The following is a 17,639-nucleotide window of genomic DNA, read 5'->3' on the forward strand; positions in this document are numbered from 1 at the left end:
CAGCAGGATAATTTCAGAGAGGTCTGGAGAGACTTATATGAACTGATGCTAAGTGAAATGAGCAGAACCAGGAGAACACTGTACACAACAGTAAAATTATACAATGATCAATTCTGATGGACATGGCTCTCATCAACAATGAGATGATTCAGACCAGCTCCAATTGTTCAGTGATGAAGAGCGCCATCTGCACCCAAAGAGAGAACTGTGAGAACTGAGGGTCAATCACAACATAGCATTTTCACCCTTTATGTTCTTGTTGGCTTGCATTTCGTTGTCTCCCCCCCCCCCCTCTCTTTTTTCTTTTTCTTTTTGATATGATTTTTCTGGAGCAGCTTAATATTTGTTGAAATACGTATAGAGGAATTGCACATGTTCAATATATATTGGATCACTTCCAACTGGAGGGAGGAGTGGGGGAAGGGAGGAATAAATTAGAACACAAGGTTTTGTAGGAGTGAATGTTGAAAATTATCCATGTGTTATGGGCCAGAACTCTGAACTTGAAACAGAGGATTCTTACAAGGTACTAAGTCAGTGGAATTGATAGAGACAATGGTTATCTAATTTTGCATGGTTCAGTATGATTGATCTGATCCTACAAGGAGATATTATGGGCCAGAACTTGAAACAAGGTACTAAGTGGAATGAAGGAGACAATGGTTAAATCTAGTTTAGCATTGATTTAATCCGACAACAAATAACGTTTTCTAGTGATACAATGTTTGGTGTGTACTCAGTATGGAACATAGAAGGAGGAGCTCTCAGGGCCAGAGAGGATAAGCACACTAGAAGCTCTCGGAAGCCGAGACAGATTCATTCCATCATCCATCTCTGTGATGGCTGGAGGCTGAAGAAGAAGCTCTTGGACTTAGATTCATTCCATCTCACACCACTTCTCCACTGAAACCAAGACTCCAGAAGGCTCTCCAGAAAGCTGCCCAGTCCCAGGAAGAAGATAATAAAGCATCTGGACTATAAAAAAAGCTAACTGGGCTCCAGGAAAGGAGACAAGACTTTGAAAGAGACAATAAAGGATTTGGACTTTAACCCCTGACTGAACTTATGTGGTGATTACTGAAATGAAATGGAGGCTGCCTCCAGAGACCCCAAGAAAACCTCAACAGAGATGTTTTATTTTTTTTTTAATTTTAAATTTTTAAAATTACATATAGAGAGAATATTACATCCATATATATATTTTGAAAATTAAAAAAAAAGATTTAATTAAAAAAGGAAAATACCCACTCAGAGTAACTCATAATTCCTTCGCAAATAAATCAGCAATATGTGTATACATGTGCTATGTCTATACACATATATGCATATGTACACATATATTTATTTGTCTATTGGGAGCAAATGTGTAGTAGAGAGCTGGTGTTTGAATTATGGATTCAAAGCCCTTATTCTCACACATTCATTCTAGCTATGAGTAAATAAGAAGTTCAGTTAATTTTCTAAGGCCTAAACAAAACTTTTTAAATTGTGCTATAGACAGTTATTATCTCTAAAACTGTGAGTCAGATAGATCATGTCATTACTATAGATGATAGGTGATGTTCCTGTACCCATGAAATCACAAGAAATCTTGGGAGATTATAAAATGTTGAAACTCTTAAGTGGAGTCTCTTTGAATCATGAATCCTCTGTGGTTTCCTCCTTTCTGAAAGTTTGGAAAAGCAACACATTCATATATTTCCTTTCCTTGTAATAGATTTTGAAAAAGAGGGACAATGATTCCCACTGGTGCATGATTAATTAGAATGAGGCAGCTTTCTGTTGAATGACTCAGCTCTCCCATAATAAAAAAGCATCCTCAGTGCCATTGAATGTTACATAGAGATTGACATGCTCAAAAATAAATAAATAAATAAATGTTTGCCCTCAAACCCTCTTTAGAATTGAGTATTCCATAAAGACTTTGACAGTAAGGAAGATAAATGCTTATTGAAGATAAAGATATATAAAGATAAAGACATAACTAGACTTGATGGCAATTTGAGAAAAGTATCCACATGTAATTATCGAGTGACAATAAAATCCCCTTCCCTGATTCTCTTCAGTGTGAAAGATCTTGTGTAGAGCTGCTTTTAGAAGAGGCTGTTGTGTGCACATCTATATGGGCCAAAGAGTTGAGGAAATGGCAAAATCTCTGTAGTTCTCAGACATTTGTCAATTTGCTCTTTTCCCTTGCTGCCCATTTTTAGGTGACTGTACAACTGTGACAACATAAAGAATATAAATTTCTACAAATATATAGAATCAGTAGAGCTATAAGTCTCCAGCCTACAAAAACCTCACCTCTTCTCCAAATGAGCCTTAGTTCTTTGTCTTTGTCATAATGGAGCAAGAATGGACAAGGTGTGCTTGGATACTTGGCAATCAATAAAAGCAATGTAATAGGGAAAAAAATAATAATAAAAAAACCACAACACTTTGTAATAAGACATCAACCATGTTGTTTTAAACACACACACACACACACACACACACACACACACTCACACTTTTCTATAATTGGCCAATTTACAAGCAGGATAAAAGCAATTTTTAACCCAGGGACAACTAAAAAATCTTCTTGGTGTGTCTGACCTTAAGGTCATTCTTCCTGATGGCGGACCTAGATAGTGTAGAAAATATAAAATCGTTCACATCTGAGATTTGACCCATTCTTCCAATAGGGCCAATCATTATATGAAAATCCAGAAGTTCTGGGCCCAGGTCTTGAAATCTCATTGTCAAACAGGAACTTAAACTCTGGCAAACCTAAGAAAACAAGTAAACTCCCAGATAATGATATTTCTCAGTTTTTCATATCTAGGAACCTCCAACCTTTTCTGGTGGGAGAAAGGATGCAAGTGAGCAATGCTCACAGCTGGCCAGAGACTCCTGTGTTAATGTCTGGGAGTTCCAGTTTCTTTTTGATCTTCCATGCTTTCTCTCCTCTCTCCCAACCCTGATCCTTCCTGTTCTTCACTTCCCCTGTCACTTCTGAGCCACAATCAGAGCCTTTTTCTTTTGGTCAATGGAAGTGGTAGCAAATCGCATGTGAAGTCAACAAGCATTTAGAAAGCCTTTGCCGGCACTGCAGATTCAAGGAAAGGCAAAATAAAAAGCATCAGTCTTGCTTCCTTCAAAAATACATTCTGAGCTTCTCTGATTTTCATTCTGGAAATCTGACCTCAAATGTTTCAGCTTCACTTTATAGAATTACTTTCTCCTAATAGTAATATCCCAAAGGTAGCTTTAGAGCTCATTTTCTTTTCTTTTCTTTTTTTTTTTTTTTTTTTTTTTTTTTTTTTTTTTTTTTTTTTTGGCCAGGCAAGTCAGTGGTCTGCCTTCAGCTTTTCTTCCTTTAAATTAGAACATATATAAAGGAAGAACACCAAGACCCTACAGATTTTAGACTCTATTTTAAATTATTTTTAGAAATATTTGCATGTTTTTTTTAAGTGTAAGTTTAAAAAAAAAAACTTTACACTACTCTTACACATCATTTTCTAAAAGTCTCAAACCAAATGGGATATTTATAAAATATGCTTTTATAGTTACCCAAAACATATTAGGTATTAACCAAGTGCTGATTCCCCTTTACTTTTCTCATCTTCCTTTTCCTTTTTCTGAGTGTATATTTTATATTTTAGTTAGAATTCTCATTTCCATTCCTAGCATGAAGGCCTATCTCTTTTATTTGGGAGGATTCAACCCTTTGCAATGTTCTATTAGGCACATAATTCAAAATCCTGAGAACTGTTGGTTGAGAAAGTAATTGATTCCTGGAGCAGTGTTCATAACAGTTCTTTATTCTAACAACATTCTTATAGGTAAGAAAAGGTCAGGTCATCGTCTCCATTCTGCATACAGAAAAACTTCTCAGAACAAGGTGACCTGTTCAAATTCTCACCAAAACCTAGACATTGGAGCTAATAATAGTGTCTCTCTCTCTCTCTTTTTTTTTTTTTTCCTGACTCCAAACATTTTGCTATAGTTACAAATTTCCTATAAGTACATCAAAGTTGAATTCCATTTCAGGAAAGATTTTGTCATTAATAATATATGGGTGATTTTTTTTTTAGTTCCCTCCCCCTTAATCCCCCCAGTATTTTTTTTCTTTCAATTCCAATAGAACACTTAAGACATAGCTGCTGCAAATAATAGTGTTAAGAATATTGCTTCTTCAGTATATCTTCTAGAAAAAAAAAAATAATGAGCCTACCAGACTTATTGGGATTTAAACTGTAGATCTGATGAGTGAAGAGTCAGAATAAGTAGTGAAGAAAAGAAAATATAACAAAGAAGGTAGATTAAAAATATTGATATTTATCATTTCATTGAAATTCTTTATTTTGCTGTCTTATAATTTTGTACATTACTTTCTGATAATTCTCTTGATATACTCTATGTTCATTACAAATTCAATCATTTTTTTTTGTAATTTTATTCTCTCTCTCTCTCTCTCTCTCTCTCTCTCTCTCTCTCTCTCTCTCTCTCTCTGTCTCTCTTTCTCCCCTTCCTTTCTTCTCTCCCTCTGTCCCTCTAGTCTCTATCCCCTGCCTCCCTCTTCCCTTTTTTGGAAAAGAAGATAACAAATCTGGTGTTGATTCTGTTCCTCTTTTTAAAAAAATGTTCAATAAGCATTTATTTAGCTCTTACCTCCATGAGCAAGGTATTGCCCTAAAAGCTAGGGCTTCAAAGATGCAAATCAGTTAATCCTGATCCACAAGGAATTCAGGAGCATGAAAAGCAGGGCATAGAAAAGGGAGAGCAACATGTACACAGATGAAATAAAACTTAAATAATCTGAAGAAAGAAGAGTACAAAGAACTTGTTGGATCAGGATTGGCTACCTGAGCTATACTTCAGATGTCTTGCCACAATTTTACTCAAACCTGGCAAGTTGGCTGAACTCTGCAATATTAAATGGAATCTAAAGCTACAACTGGAGTCAGGATTTTATTCCCAGTAAGAGGAGCCCCATTAAGAATTTTCTCTGATGTAGGTGTTCTTAACCATGTCTATAAACTTGAAAGAAAGATTAGAGGGGAGAGAAGAGAGAAACAGATAGGATTGGATACACATAATTATTGCAATATAATTAGCTCCCTTTGTAATCTATCTTTATATATCTATTTATATTTCTATTCACATAACTATAGTTATGTAGATATACACACATCTATGTATGTGTAAATATATATATGTACATACACACACACACACACACATGTGTGCATAATTATATTCACCTAAAAACATTCTTTAGGAAGAGAAGTTTCATCAGACCTATATGCATAGGGATCCATGACACAAAAAAACAACCCTTGATTCTTCTAGAGAATGAGTCTTAGGTCTTTTGTGAAGTATACCTAGAAATTGACATTTTATTATGTTTTTTAAAAGCCCAAATAAATGATTCTTTCATATACTACTAAGTATAAATAAAAATAGAAGATTTTATAAGAAACCAAATCTCTATTATATTTAGCATCTTTGTACAAAAATGTGTTACAAACTTAACATATAATTTTCAAATACATCCTGCTTATATAACTAACTCATCTTCCTATATTTTTCCACTCGTTTGTGGATAAATTTATAGTGAACACTCTCCTCAGCTGTCTTTCCTCTCAACATCTTCTTGATGCATTTTTGGTCTTGTTTGCAGTATATATACACAGCAAAAGCTGTGCTCTCCCATGTTATCAATGGTCTCTTTATCACCAAACCTACCAATCTTTTCTCAGTCCTTCTTGATCTCTCTGTAGTCTCTCACACTTAATCACACTCTTCTTGATTCTATCTCTTCTCTTAAATTCTGTGACATTGCGATTTTTCTTTCTCCAATTATTTTTTCACCACTCTTTGTCTCCTTTGTTGGTCCTTCATTTACATCATACTATACACCTTGGATGTTCTTCAGACTGCTGCCATGTTTATTTCCCATGCTAGTTTCCCCTCTTATTGAAGGTATGGACAGGGAAGCACTCACATTAAATAAGCATTCATCTATAAAAGACTGTCTAGAGTCTCCAGGCAACTCTCCACTTTCCAACAATAGCTCTGCTAGATTTGGACATCACAGAAAATCATGTCCCCATCTTGGCTAGCCTTTGGTCCACTTAAATTTCAAATCCTCATTTTTCATTTTTATTTTTTGAAGTTGTCTTTCTCCATTAGAGTATATGCAACTTGAGGAGCCTTTTTCTTTCTTAATTTTTTTATGTGTATGTCTAGCACTTAGTCTGATACATAAGGGCTTAGGAAAAGTATTTGGATAACAGTGAATTTTGTACTCATATTAGTTGGTTGAATTTCTTTAATTTAAACATCTCATTAATCTTTTCCTATGTTTTAAATGTTGTTAGAAATATACTTCTCAAAGAAACACAAGAAAGAGATACAGAAAGACAGAGACAGAAAGAAGAGGTGAATAAAGATATAGAAATATGCATATATACATATACACTATAAATATTAGTATATTTTCTCATTGTCCTATTTAAATTATTTTTCTATGATTTTTCTCTAACCTACTCATTTTTCTAATGTTTTACATAGTTTTCAAATAAGGTGGTATCTTTTTCACATATATCCATTACTGTTATCATTCATAATTTATTTATGTTCTGGCATGGTCATATTTTTGCAAAAGGATTATAATATGATTATGAATCTTATCAGATATCCTCATTTAGATGTCAATTAATCCTTTTCAATTCTATTTTTTTTCAGTGTTTTATTAAATTCTATATATTGTAAATGAAAGACTGAACTTGAAGTCAGTAGTAACTAGGTTCAACTTGCTCCTCAGTTACTAGCTATGTGTATAGCCATTTATCTCTGGACCTCAATTTCCTCATCTTTAAAATTAAATTGATTTTGTATCTCTCACAATGCTAAATCTGTAACAGTATAATTTGTTTAGCTTTATTCCTGTTAAATTTACACAACTTTGAAAGTTAAGCATAAAAAATATTAAATTATTATTATTTTTAATTTGTTATGATTTCCTATACCATTATTGATATGTGGGATGAGTGAGAGACGTTTTTTTTTTCTTTTTTCCCCACAATACTTAGTACCATTGCATAGATTTCATGTTTATCTAATTTCTCTATTGTTTTTCTTATTGCTTATCCAAAGTCATTTTGAAATTATTTTTTCCCCCAAAACCTTGTTTACTCTTTTCCCTGATCCAACTTTCACTTTTTGTCCATAGTCTTTAATGCATTTTTTTTAACTTTGTGTCAAAATATTTTAATACTGTTTTTTATTACCAATTCCTCCATTTTTTCCCCATTTGTAGGGAAGTGCAATGCATTGGTGCTAATATTAAGGATAATAATTATTATTTGTGTTTTCCTCCAGTAAATTCTTATCATTTTTTTCCATTTTCTTTTTTTTTTTTTTATCATATGGGCCCACTCTTTCTGTTATTGTTTCCTTGTATTTTTGTTTTTTCTTCTCAGGTTATTTGTACCTTCTTTCTGAATCCAATCAATAAGATAACTATATAAATATGTATACATATGTTGTATTTAAAATATACTTTAACATATTTAGCATGTGTGGGACTACCTGCCATCTAGGGAAGGGGGTAGGGGGAAGGGGGGAAAAGTTGGAACAGAAGTTTTTTGCAAGGGTCAATGTTGACAAATTACCCATGCATATGTTTTGTATATAAAAAGCTATAATAAAAAAAATAATTATTTTTTTAAAAATCATATGGATTCCTGTTGAAGGCATACAAGTGTGAGGAAATAAATTAGAATTTCACCACAGAAGTTTCATCTCAAAAAATACACAAGACTGCCATCGGACTCTTTGGAAAAGGGAAGTAGGGAATTATATTTTATATAATGCTTATTATATTCCATGCACCATGCTAAGACAATTTACAAATATTATCTCATTTTATTTTTACAATAACCCTGAAGTGTGTGCTATTATAATTCCCATTTTTTAATTTGAAGAAACTAAGATATAGATAGATAGATAGATAAATATTTATCTATCAATAGATAGATAGATATAAATATCGATCAATCAATAGATAGAGAGATAGATTCAAGTTACTTTTCTGGGATCATACAGCTAGTACATGCCTGAAATTGGTTTTGAACTTAGGTTTTTCTAAAGTTGTGGCCCAGAACATTACTATCCATTGTACCACAAACTGCCTTTTATTCTACAATCACAATTTTCCCATAACCTAATATAGTTCTTCTAGCAGAATAAGGTCAAAGAAGATGGAAAAAAAAAAAAAGTTCTCAATTTCCTCAAACCCAGGTCAGGAAAGGTTGTGACTTAGTCTCCTACATACTTTCTTTCTCTTTTATCCAACAAAAGAACCTTCTCTGCACTTTTCTTTCCCTAATTATATTGCCTCATTAATGAGATGACTCAGAATCTACTCCATGAGTAATTTTAATTGTCCTTCTCTCTCTCCTTCCAATTTATTTGCTTTGTTTTGAAGTTTGTTCATAAATGATATTTGTTGCTGTATTTTTGTCCCTCCAATAAGATGAGGTTTGTTTTTAATAACCTTATCTAGCTAGAGAAGACTTAAAGTATTACCTTAATTGTTGAATATTCTCTCACTAATGGTGCCTATTTACATTTCTTATAAAACTTCTCTTTAATGAATCAGTCAGCTACATACTCTTTTCACTCCTGGTATTTTTGAAGCAATTCTTGAAACATCATTTTTTAATTTTTTTGTGTGTAATACTTCTTATTTTTAGTTGAGGATTAAGCTCACCTTTATAGCATGTGCAATATTGAAGGTGGTGGTGAATGATTTATTTTGTTTTAAAATATATAATGTTCCAATCTCTTCTTAAATTTATCATAGCTTAAAATTATTCTGGCAACTCAGATTTTTTTTTCTGTAGCAGGTATGTGAGTTTTTTTATTTTTCCTGGATATTTATGATATTTTTGTTTTTAAACTAAAAATCTGAGCTTTGATCATTATATTTATATATCTCCTAGTGATCTAAATATCAAAATTCTCTCAATCCTTTTTATTTTAGTTATAAGCTTGCCAGCCCTTGATTTCCAACAATCATTTACCTGTGTAATTTCCATTAGTGTTCTTAGACTTTTATGTTTTTCTTTTCTGTGAGAAACATCTACACATAGACATAGATGTCAATTACATAGGTATCTACCCTATGTGAGTTTACCAAGGATGTTATCTTCATATTAAAAAGACTAGAGGAAAAAAGTGTCTCTCCACATGTAGGAAGCTAGGAAGTTTATTTTTCAGAGATGACAAGTTTTTCAAGAATGAAATAGATATTTGGTGCACATGAAGATATGAACTTGCTAAATTTCACTGATCATGGAGGACATTAAGGATTCTTGATGGGAATATTAAAAAAAAAAATGTAAGAGGCATGCCTTGGACAAGTTTTTCCTTAACCCTACCTCCCTCCATAGAAAAACATGATATATGTACTCTGAGCATAGGCAAGATCCCCCATTAAACTCCGACTATCATTTCTCTGTCTTCAAGTTGAAAATCATTGTCTTATTGAGAATTTCCTATTTTTCTACTATTCTTCTCATGTGATTTTACCTAATTAATTTTATCTATTCCTTTATATCTAAGTTCTAGAAATGTCCTGATTTATTTTCTCCCAGGGAGTATAATTTTTGAGAGAATTTCTCAGTTGGTTTCACCAAATAGCCTATCTTGTCATTTTTAAATATTTAATAAAGCCTGATAATCATTTTGTCATCATTTTTTCTGTCAGACCTATAAGTATTTTCCAGCTTTAATTACAATTCTACTTTATATTTCCAATTCTGTTTTAAATACTTTGCTTGACATTATGCAACAAGACTCGGCAATTCAACTATCATTTATAATTGTAATTGTATTTTTAATTAGTAAAAATGTATCATTTCCCTCTCCCATCGAAATCCTCCAAACCATCCCATTGAGAATGATCAAAAACAAAACTCTTGTTATAATTATATACAATCAAACAAAACAAATTCCTACATTAGTCATATCAAATATATATGTGTGTCATTCTGGGCTCTGGATCTTCCATATCATTATTAGAACTTGAAAAATTAGCTCTCTAGATTTGGTAGTGGCAATTACACCAATCAGAAATCCTTCTTTCAAATTAGTCTGCCTTTACCATGGTGTTGTCATTGTAAATTGTTTTCCTGATTATTTTCTCTTCATTATGCAACAGTTGATATGTCTTCAAGAGTTTCTCTAGAATGATCCCTCTTTCTTATAGTTCTACTGATAAACTCAAACAAAAACAGGAACTACTAAATCATACATTTGGATCCTATGGACTGAATATCAAGTAATCATAGAATATTTATTAAAAGTTTATGATGTTCCAGGAATTGTGCTAAACACTGATATACAAAAAGGTAAAAGACAGTTCAGGTCTTTGAAAAGTTGATATCATCACAGGGGAGACAAGATGAAAGCAAATAAATGTAAAGCAAATTGTATACAAGATAGTTAGGAAATAATTAAGAAAATGCTGGAATTAAGAAGATATGGAGAAAACTTCCTGAAGAAAGTAGCATATTTGTTGAAATTTAAAAGGAAGTCAGAAGTGTCAGTAGAGCTGGAGTGTAGGAATGGGGGACAGCCAGAGAAAATGCCTAAAATCAAGAAATGAATTATTTTCCTTATAAACCTGCCAGGAGGTGAGTGTTACTGGTTGAATAACACACATTGGAAAGTAAGAGGTTATAAAAACCCTCAAAAGGAAGAAAGAATATAGATTATAGTATCTTTGCATACAAAGAATTTTGTATTTCCTTCTGGAGGCCATTAACATTTAATGGACAAGGAATGACATGATTAAATCTGAATTAAAAAAAAAAAAAACTCACTTTGGTGTCTGAACACAGGATAGATTGGAGTTAGGAAAGATTTGAAGCAAGCGGATCTACCATAGTGTGTTGCAATGATCAACATATGAAATGATGAGGAACTAAATTAGAGAGATGACCATGTCAGAGGTGAGAAACTATATTCTAGAAAATTTGCCAAGATGAAATTGGCTGGCTTTCATAAGAACTTTAATATGGAGAAAGGAGGGGGAGAGATGGTAAGGAATCTAGGATGACTCTAGTTTTTTGAGCCAGATGGTCTTGGAAGATGGTGATATCCTCTATATTAATAAAGAATGGATTGAGAGAAAGAAAATAAGTTATGTTTGGAATATATTGAGTATATCTAGTATAGATCCACTTCAATATGTCTAAAAGATGATTGGAGATTTAAGATTGGAAGTCAGTAGAGAGACTAGAACAAAAAGGTAAGTTTGAGAATATCAGGATATATATTGTAGTTGGATGGAAGCCACATGGGAACTTCTGGGTTTACTGAGTAAAGGAGTATAGAAGAAGAAAAGGGATCCCAGGACAGAATTCTGAGAGAAACTTATGGTTAGACGTTATGATCTGGAGAGGGAGCAAGCAAAAGGGAAAAAAAGGAGGGTGGGGGAAATCACATAAATAAGGAAAAAAAGAAAATAGCAGGAGAAAGTATTGGTCTGAACATCTAGAGGAAATAACATAATGGAAGAGAGAGTGACTGTCCTGTACAAAAATCTACAGAGACAAAGAAAATGAGGAGAGAAAAAAGCTACAGGATTTAGCAGCTAAAGGATCATTGGACACTTTGGAGAGAGCAGTTTCAGTTGTAAGAGGAGAGTGAAAAGCAAGAAAGTGGAAGCATCTATATTGTAGCCAATCTTTTGCAACAGTTTAGCTACAAAGAGCAGAAAAAAACATAAGGTGACAGCACAGAGGGAAGGTCCAATTGAAAGATGTTTTTGTTTCTTTGTTTTGTTTTTCAGTATAAAGACATATATATGTTTGTAAGCAGTAGGGAATGATCCAGTACATGGGAACAGATTGTAAATAAGTGATGAAGTAAAGATAGCAGAGGGGGCAATCTATTAGAAAGGATGGGATAGAATGAGATCACTTGTGCTGGCAGAGAGGTTAGTTAGTCTTGAGAATCAGTGAGACTGCCTAAATATAAGAGATGGGTGAAGGATTGAGTGACAGAAGGAATCTTAATGATAGGACATGAGGAAGAGGAGAGCAGAGGGAGCTCAGAGTCAATGGCCTAAATATTTTTTTTTTTCAATAAACTGAGGCAATGTACTCAGCTGAGTGACTGTGGAAGGGGAGCCATAGTAGACTTAGGGAAGGATGAAAAGTTTTGGAAAAGCTTCTGTGGAAAATAGAAAAAGTAACTTGATAAGTAAGGTATAGTGAGATTGTTATGAAGCAGTGAAGGCCCAGTTGAGATGAATATAACATACATATATGTGTATAACAAATTTGTAGTGGACACAATCAGAAGAGTTATGTAATTGTTTCCTCCATTAAACAGCTTGAGTATTGGCAGATACATTAAGCCAGAAAACCGTATATAATCGTTATATATATTATATATATTCTATTTTATTTATTCATATTATTAATTTTCCAATGACATTTTCATTTTCTTTGGACCTCACTCTTATTTCAGATTGGATGTGGCCCAGAGACCATGTATTTGATATGTCTCTTTTACAACACAATAGTATTCCATCACATGTCTATACCATATCTTGTTCAGCCATTCTTCAGTTGATTGACATCTCTCCAATTTCCATTTTCTACCAAAACAAAAGAAGCTATGGATATCTTTGTCCATCCTTAGGAAGATCATATTCTGCTTAGAGCTAGTGTTTCTCTTAATCTACCCTCTCTTTCATTCCTCCTTCTGTCTTTTCCCCTTTCCTTCTTACTTCCCTGGTGAATGAAATGGATTTCTTTACCAAACTGTTTTGTGTTCTGTCTTCCTTTAACCATTTTAGATATTAAAGAGATTCAATTCATTCCCCCCGTATACACACATGTCCTTTTTTCTTATTTTTTGGTTAGTTATACATCCTGATTTATGTGAGGTTATTTTTTTTTTAACCTTCATTTCCCTCATCCCAAAATTGAATTAATCTTCTCAGTTTCTATTATTTTCCTAAGGTGATTTAAAGACAAAACCACAATCAGCTCTATATGAACACTGATCATAATAGGCTTCAGAAAAGACAAATTTTATTTGCATATATTATAATATATTCAGTTGACCATTTTAAATCTTTTTTGTCATTATTCAATTTTGTTTATATTTTAGGATTCTCTTAAAATAATTTTCAAATTTCAAAGTTTCTCCACAAGCAATACTTGGAAACACTGTACTTTGTTCAATATCTATTTTCTCTTTTAGGATTGCATTCAGATTCCCTTGTTATTTTTAGCCATAACCCTATGTTCTTTGCCTTCTAGAATATTGCATTCCAAAATATCTGTTCTTTTGTGGTTCTGATTGCTAAACCATGTGTGATTTTGAAAGTGTCTCTTTATTGTTTGTGTTCTTTCTTTGTGACTACTGGCAGTCTTTTTTTCTTTGAAAAGAAAGCTCCAGCATTTGACTACAATATTCTTGAAAGTTTGCACTGGGGACTTTCTTTTAGGAGGCAACCTTTGAATCTTTTCTGTTTTCACATTGCTTCTCTTTCTGGTTCTGAAAAATGTTTTTAGATTTTGAAAAATGATTATCTAGGTTTTTGCTTTTGTCGTGGTGTTTTGTGGTAGTCTGATGATTCTTAAATTTATTCTTCCTTGATCTGTTGCTTTTCACATACTCACTCCAGGTCACAGCCAAGGATGAACACGAGCTCGCCAGAACTTGCAGCCACAGTGGAAGAGGTCCCTTCTGTTTTGACTTTATTATCTTCTTCCATGGTTGTCTTTTGAACTTCTTTGTCACCATAATGATAATAATCTATTTTTGTTTATTTGCTCATTTTCAGCTTATTTCTTAATTTTAACTTCATGCTTAAATTGGACTTTGATCCCATGAAGGAAGTGTCACAGTTCCAAGCTTCAGAATGTATATTTTAATGTTTTTAGAGCTAGTTCTGATGTACTACAAACTTTCCATTTTTTTAAGCTGGTATAATCAATGGAGAGATGTTACTGCTCTCCTGGCCTGCATACAGGTGTGTTAGTGACCACAAGCCCTCTTTTCCATCCTACAACCACAACCAGGGTCCTTCCTCTTGACATTAGGATTATGACCCAGAATAGAATGTGAACAGTTCAACAGAGTCCTATTCACAGTGCCAGCAAAAGTTCCCCTATAATCTCCTTGTAAGCTGTTGTCAAAGTCCCTTCCCTTTTCTGGGCTAGGATCTCTGGCAAAAGCTGCCAATTCAATCACCTCTAAGTTCTATTTGTGGTTTGCCAATACAGCCTGTCCTGGATGTCACTCTTCTCTCTCTCTAGTAATACATACATTTCCTGATGATGTTCTATGTGGTCTTGGGCTAAAAAATAGTTTCAACTCATCCTTTTGTTTATTCTGCCATTGCAAAATTCATTTTGAGATATAAATTTAAAACTGTGGACTGATTTGTAAAAGTTCAGGTGGATCCCTGCCTTTACTCCTCCATTTTGGCTTTGTACATTTTCAATTCTTTTCTAAATTTTTCACTTCATATCTTCCAATAATTCTGGTTGAATTTAAGCTCTATCTGTGTTTCTTTTTTAGTCTTCAATTAGAAATTTTAGATGTCATTCTTTCCTTCTTTGTGCATTTGACATTTCTGTATGTATAGATATAGACAGGCAGATATATGTATGGGTTTATGTATATATGAATATGTACATATATGCACATCTATGTATATATGTACACATGCATATTTTCACATAGACATATAATCTATATATAGATACATAAACACATGTATATTTTTTGCTTTTTCTTAGTCTGTTAATGATTATCCATTTTTCTGAGTTTGGACTTTATTTTAGATCTGGACTCTGTGCACTTCTGGAGGGAAGTTCTGTGCTGGTCTTGTAACTGTTTTCTCAGGGTATTAATTGTCTCTTTTCTCCCTAAGATATTGGACAGTTCCAACTAGGGATCTGAAAGCTTCTAGAGCTCCAAAAGTAGGCTGACATAAGATAAAGTGAGACTGTTGCACCTCTGATCTCAGTTTTGCCAGTTTCTAGCATGAATTTGGGTCTGAGCAAGAGCAGATGCTGCTGGGCTCAGTCAGTATCAGGAAGCTAGCTACTAGATGCGAGTGGTTCAAAAGGAAAGAATTGCAGTCTCTCCTTTGGTCTAGGATTCCTGCCTTGGTTATTTCTCAGCTTCCACTTGATTCTGAACCTGCCCTTCTCTTGCTATGGAAACTACCATCCACAGTTGTTATGAGTATCAAATGAGGGAGTATTTGTAAATCCCTTAGCACTGTGCCTCTTTGTGCCCAGTAATCACTTAATAAATGTCTGTTTCTTTCATTCTCTGTTCTTTCCTCTCTGCATAGCCCAGGATCTGTTCTGTGGGGTGGAGAAGGAACAAGAAGAAAATTTGGAGGGGTGGGTTGGTCTCTTTTTCAGTCCACTCTTCATCTGTGATCTAGAATTATATACTGGTCTGAGGTTGGCACTTGTTCCCATTAAGGTGCCCTAGCATGAGATGATTAGAAACTCTGTATGGTTCTCCATTTGACTTGTTAACCTCATACTGCACTTCAAGGCTCCTGGCCATATCCTGTCTCTTATAATGCCAGCCAAGTCTAAGACAATGATTCACTATATCTTTATTTTGATTTTATAAACAGGGATTCTAGTGCATTTTCTAAATCTATTTGAAGGAGGTTCTTTTGGGAATGGGGAAAAAATCACTCACTGTCTACCTTCCAACTATCTCATCATTTGTTCTCCATCACTGATGAATCTTTTTTTTTTTTTTGAGGATTGCCACTTTATATTTTTAATATAGTTGACAATCATTTGGCTATGACATAAATAAAAGTATCTTACATTCACTGTAGCTCAGGGGGACAGTTTTTACTATCGTCCATATTTACTGGAAATGAGATTGTTAGTCCTTATCTTCATTATTGGCAGATCTCTTAGAAAATGTTTGTGACATCTATTTTAGATTAAAATTAGAGAAAATAATTTGGTTTTAAAATTGTGTTTATTACACATATAATTTTTCATAATGTTCACTTTATATGAACTTGATTTACATTTCTTTATGTACAAGTTATACTAGAAAGGAACCTTATTTCATAAAGATGATTATGAGTTTTCAAAGTCTTTGCCAGAAGAGTCTAAACTTTGGAGGATTCTACCAGTATATCATGAGTTTTGTTAAGTCATTTTCAGTTTTATCTTATCCTTTATGTCCCCTTTGTTTGTTGGTTTGTGTGTGTGTGTGTGTGTGTGTGTGTGTGTGTGTGTGTGTTTTCTAGGCAAAGATACTAGATTGCTTTGCCATTGCCTTTTCTAATGCATTTTATAGATAAGGAAACTGAGTCAAACTGAGTGAAGTGATTAGTCAAGGGTCACACTATAATGTTCTCTCTAAAATGTAATGTTCTCTATTGAGGTTTTCTTGGAGTCTCTGGAGGCAGCCTTCGTTTCAGCTCAGTCATCACCACAACTGCAGCCAGGGGTTAAAGTCCAAATCCTATATTGTCTCCTTCAAAATCCTATCCCCTTCACTTGGGGCTCAGCTAATTTTCTGGAGGCCTTCAGGAGTCTTGGTTTCAGTGGAGAAGCAAAAGGAGGAGAGCTGTCATCAAGTAGTGTGAGATGGGATGAATCTGTCTGAGTCCAAGGATTTGTGCTCCAGTTTTCAGTCTCCAGACTTTTGTCTTCCTGGCTGAGGCTTCTAGCTTATAAACTCCACACTGAGTACAATCCAACCATTATATCACCAGGAAACCATTATTTGTTATAGGGTTAAATCAACTAGATTTAACCATTGTCTCCTCAATTCCACTTAGTACCTTGTTTTAAGTTCTGGCCCATAACATCTCCTTGTAGTATTAAATCAATTATACTGAACCATGCGAAATTAGATAACTATTGTCTCTATCAATTCCACTGACTTAGTACCTTATAAGAATCCTTTGTTTCAAGTTCAGAGTTCTGGCCCCTAACATCACATAGCAAGTAAGTGTCTGATCAAGATTTGAACTCAGGGCCTCTTGCCTCCAAGGGCAGGGCTCTTTCTACTACATTACTTCAATACCATCTATTGGTATCACATTGAGCATAATTCTTGGGAAAGATGGTGCTTTTATAGCAAACAACAACAACAAAAGGCAAATTTGAATTGCCTCTTTGCCAGAAAGTGGGATATTAATTGATGAATATTTTAATCTTAGAAATGCATGAAAGATAAAAACAGAAAATAATCCTTAATAATTTATATCTCTTTTCTAATAAGATGAATGCCAAATTAGCAGAAGTAGGAATAAAAACACCCTTAAGAACTACAATACCTTAGAATATCTCCAGTCAACCAATTTGTCATAATTAACCAATAATTAATTAATAAATATTTAAAATGTCTACTATATGACTGTAATAATGAATTATATTTTTCCCAAAGATCAGTGAGATGGTACAATTCTTCAAAAAATCTTCTTTCTATATGGATATTTCATTTCTAAATAAAACTAGATGATATTTTATGATTTGCAGCTTAATTGACAAACTTCAACTCCACTGATGATAAAATAGAGTCATTGCTAGAGCTGCTTTCATCATCTACATGAAAGA

Source organism: Antechinus flavipes, chromosome 4, assembly GCF_016432865.1.
Source record: "Antechinus flavipes isolate AdamAnt ecotype Samford, QLD, Australia chromosome 4, AdamAnt_v2, whole genome shotgun sequence".
Lineage (NCBI taxonomy): Eukaryota > Metazoa > Chordata > Mammalia > Dasyuromorphia > Dasyuridae > Antechinus > Antechinus flavipes.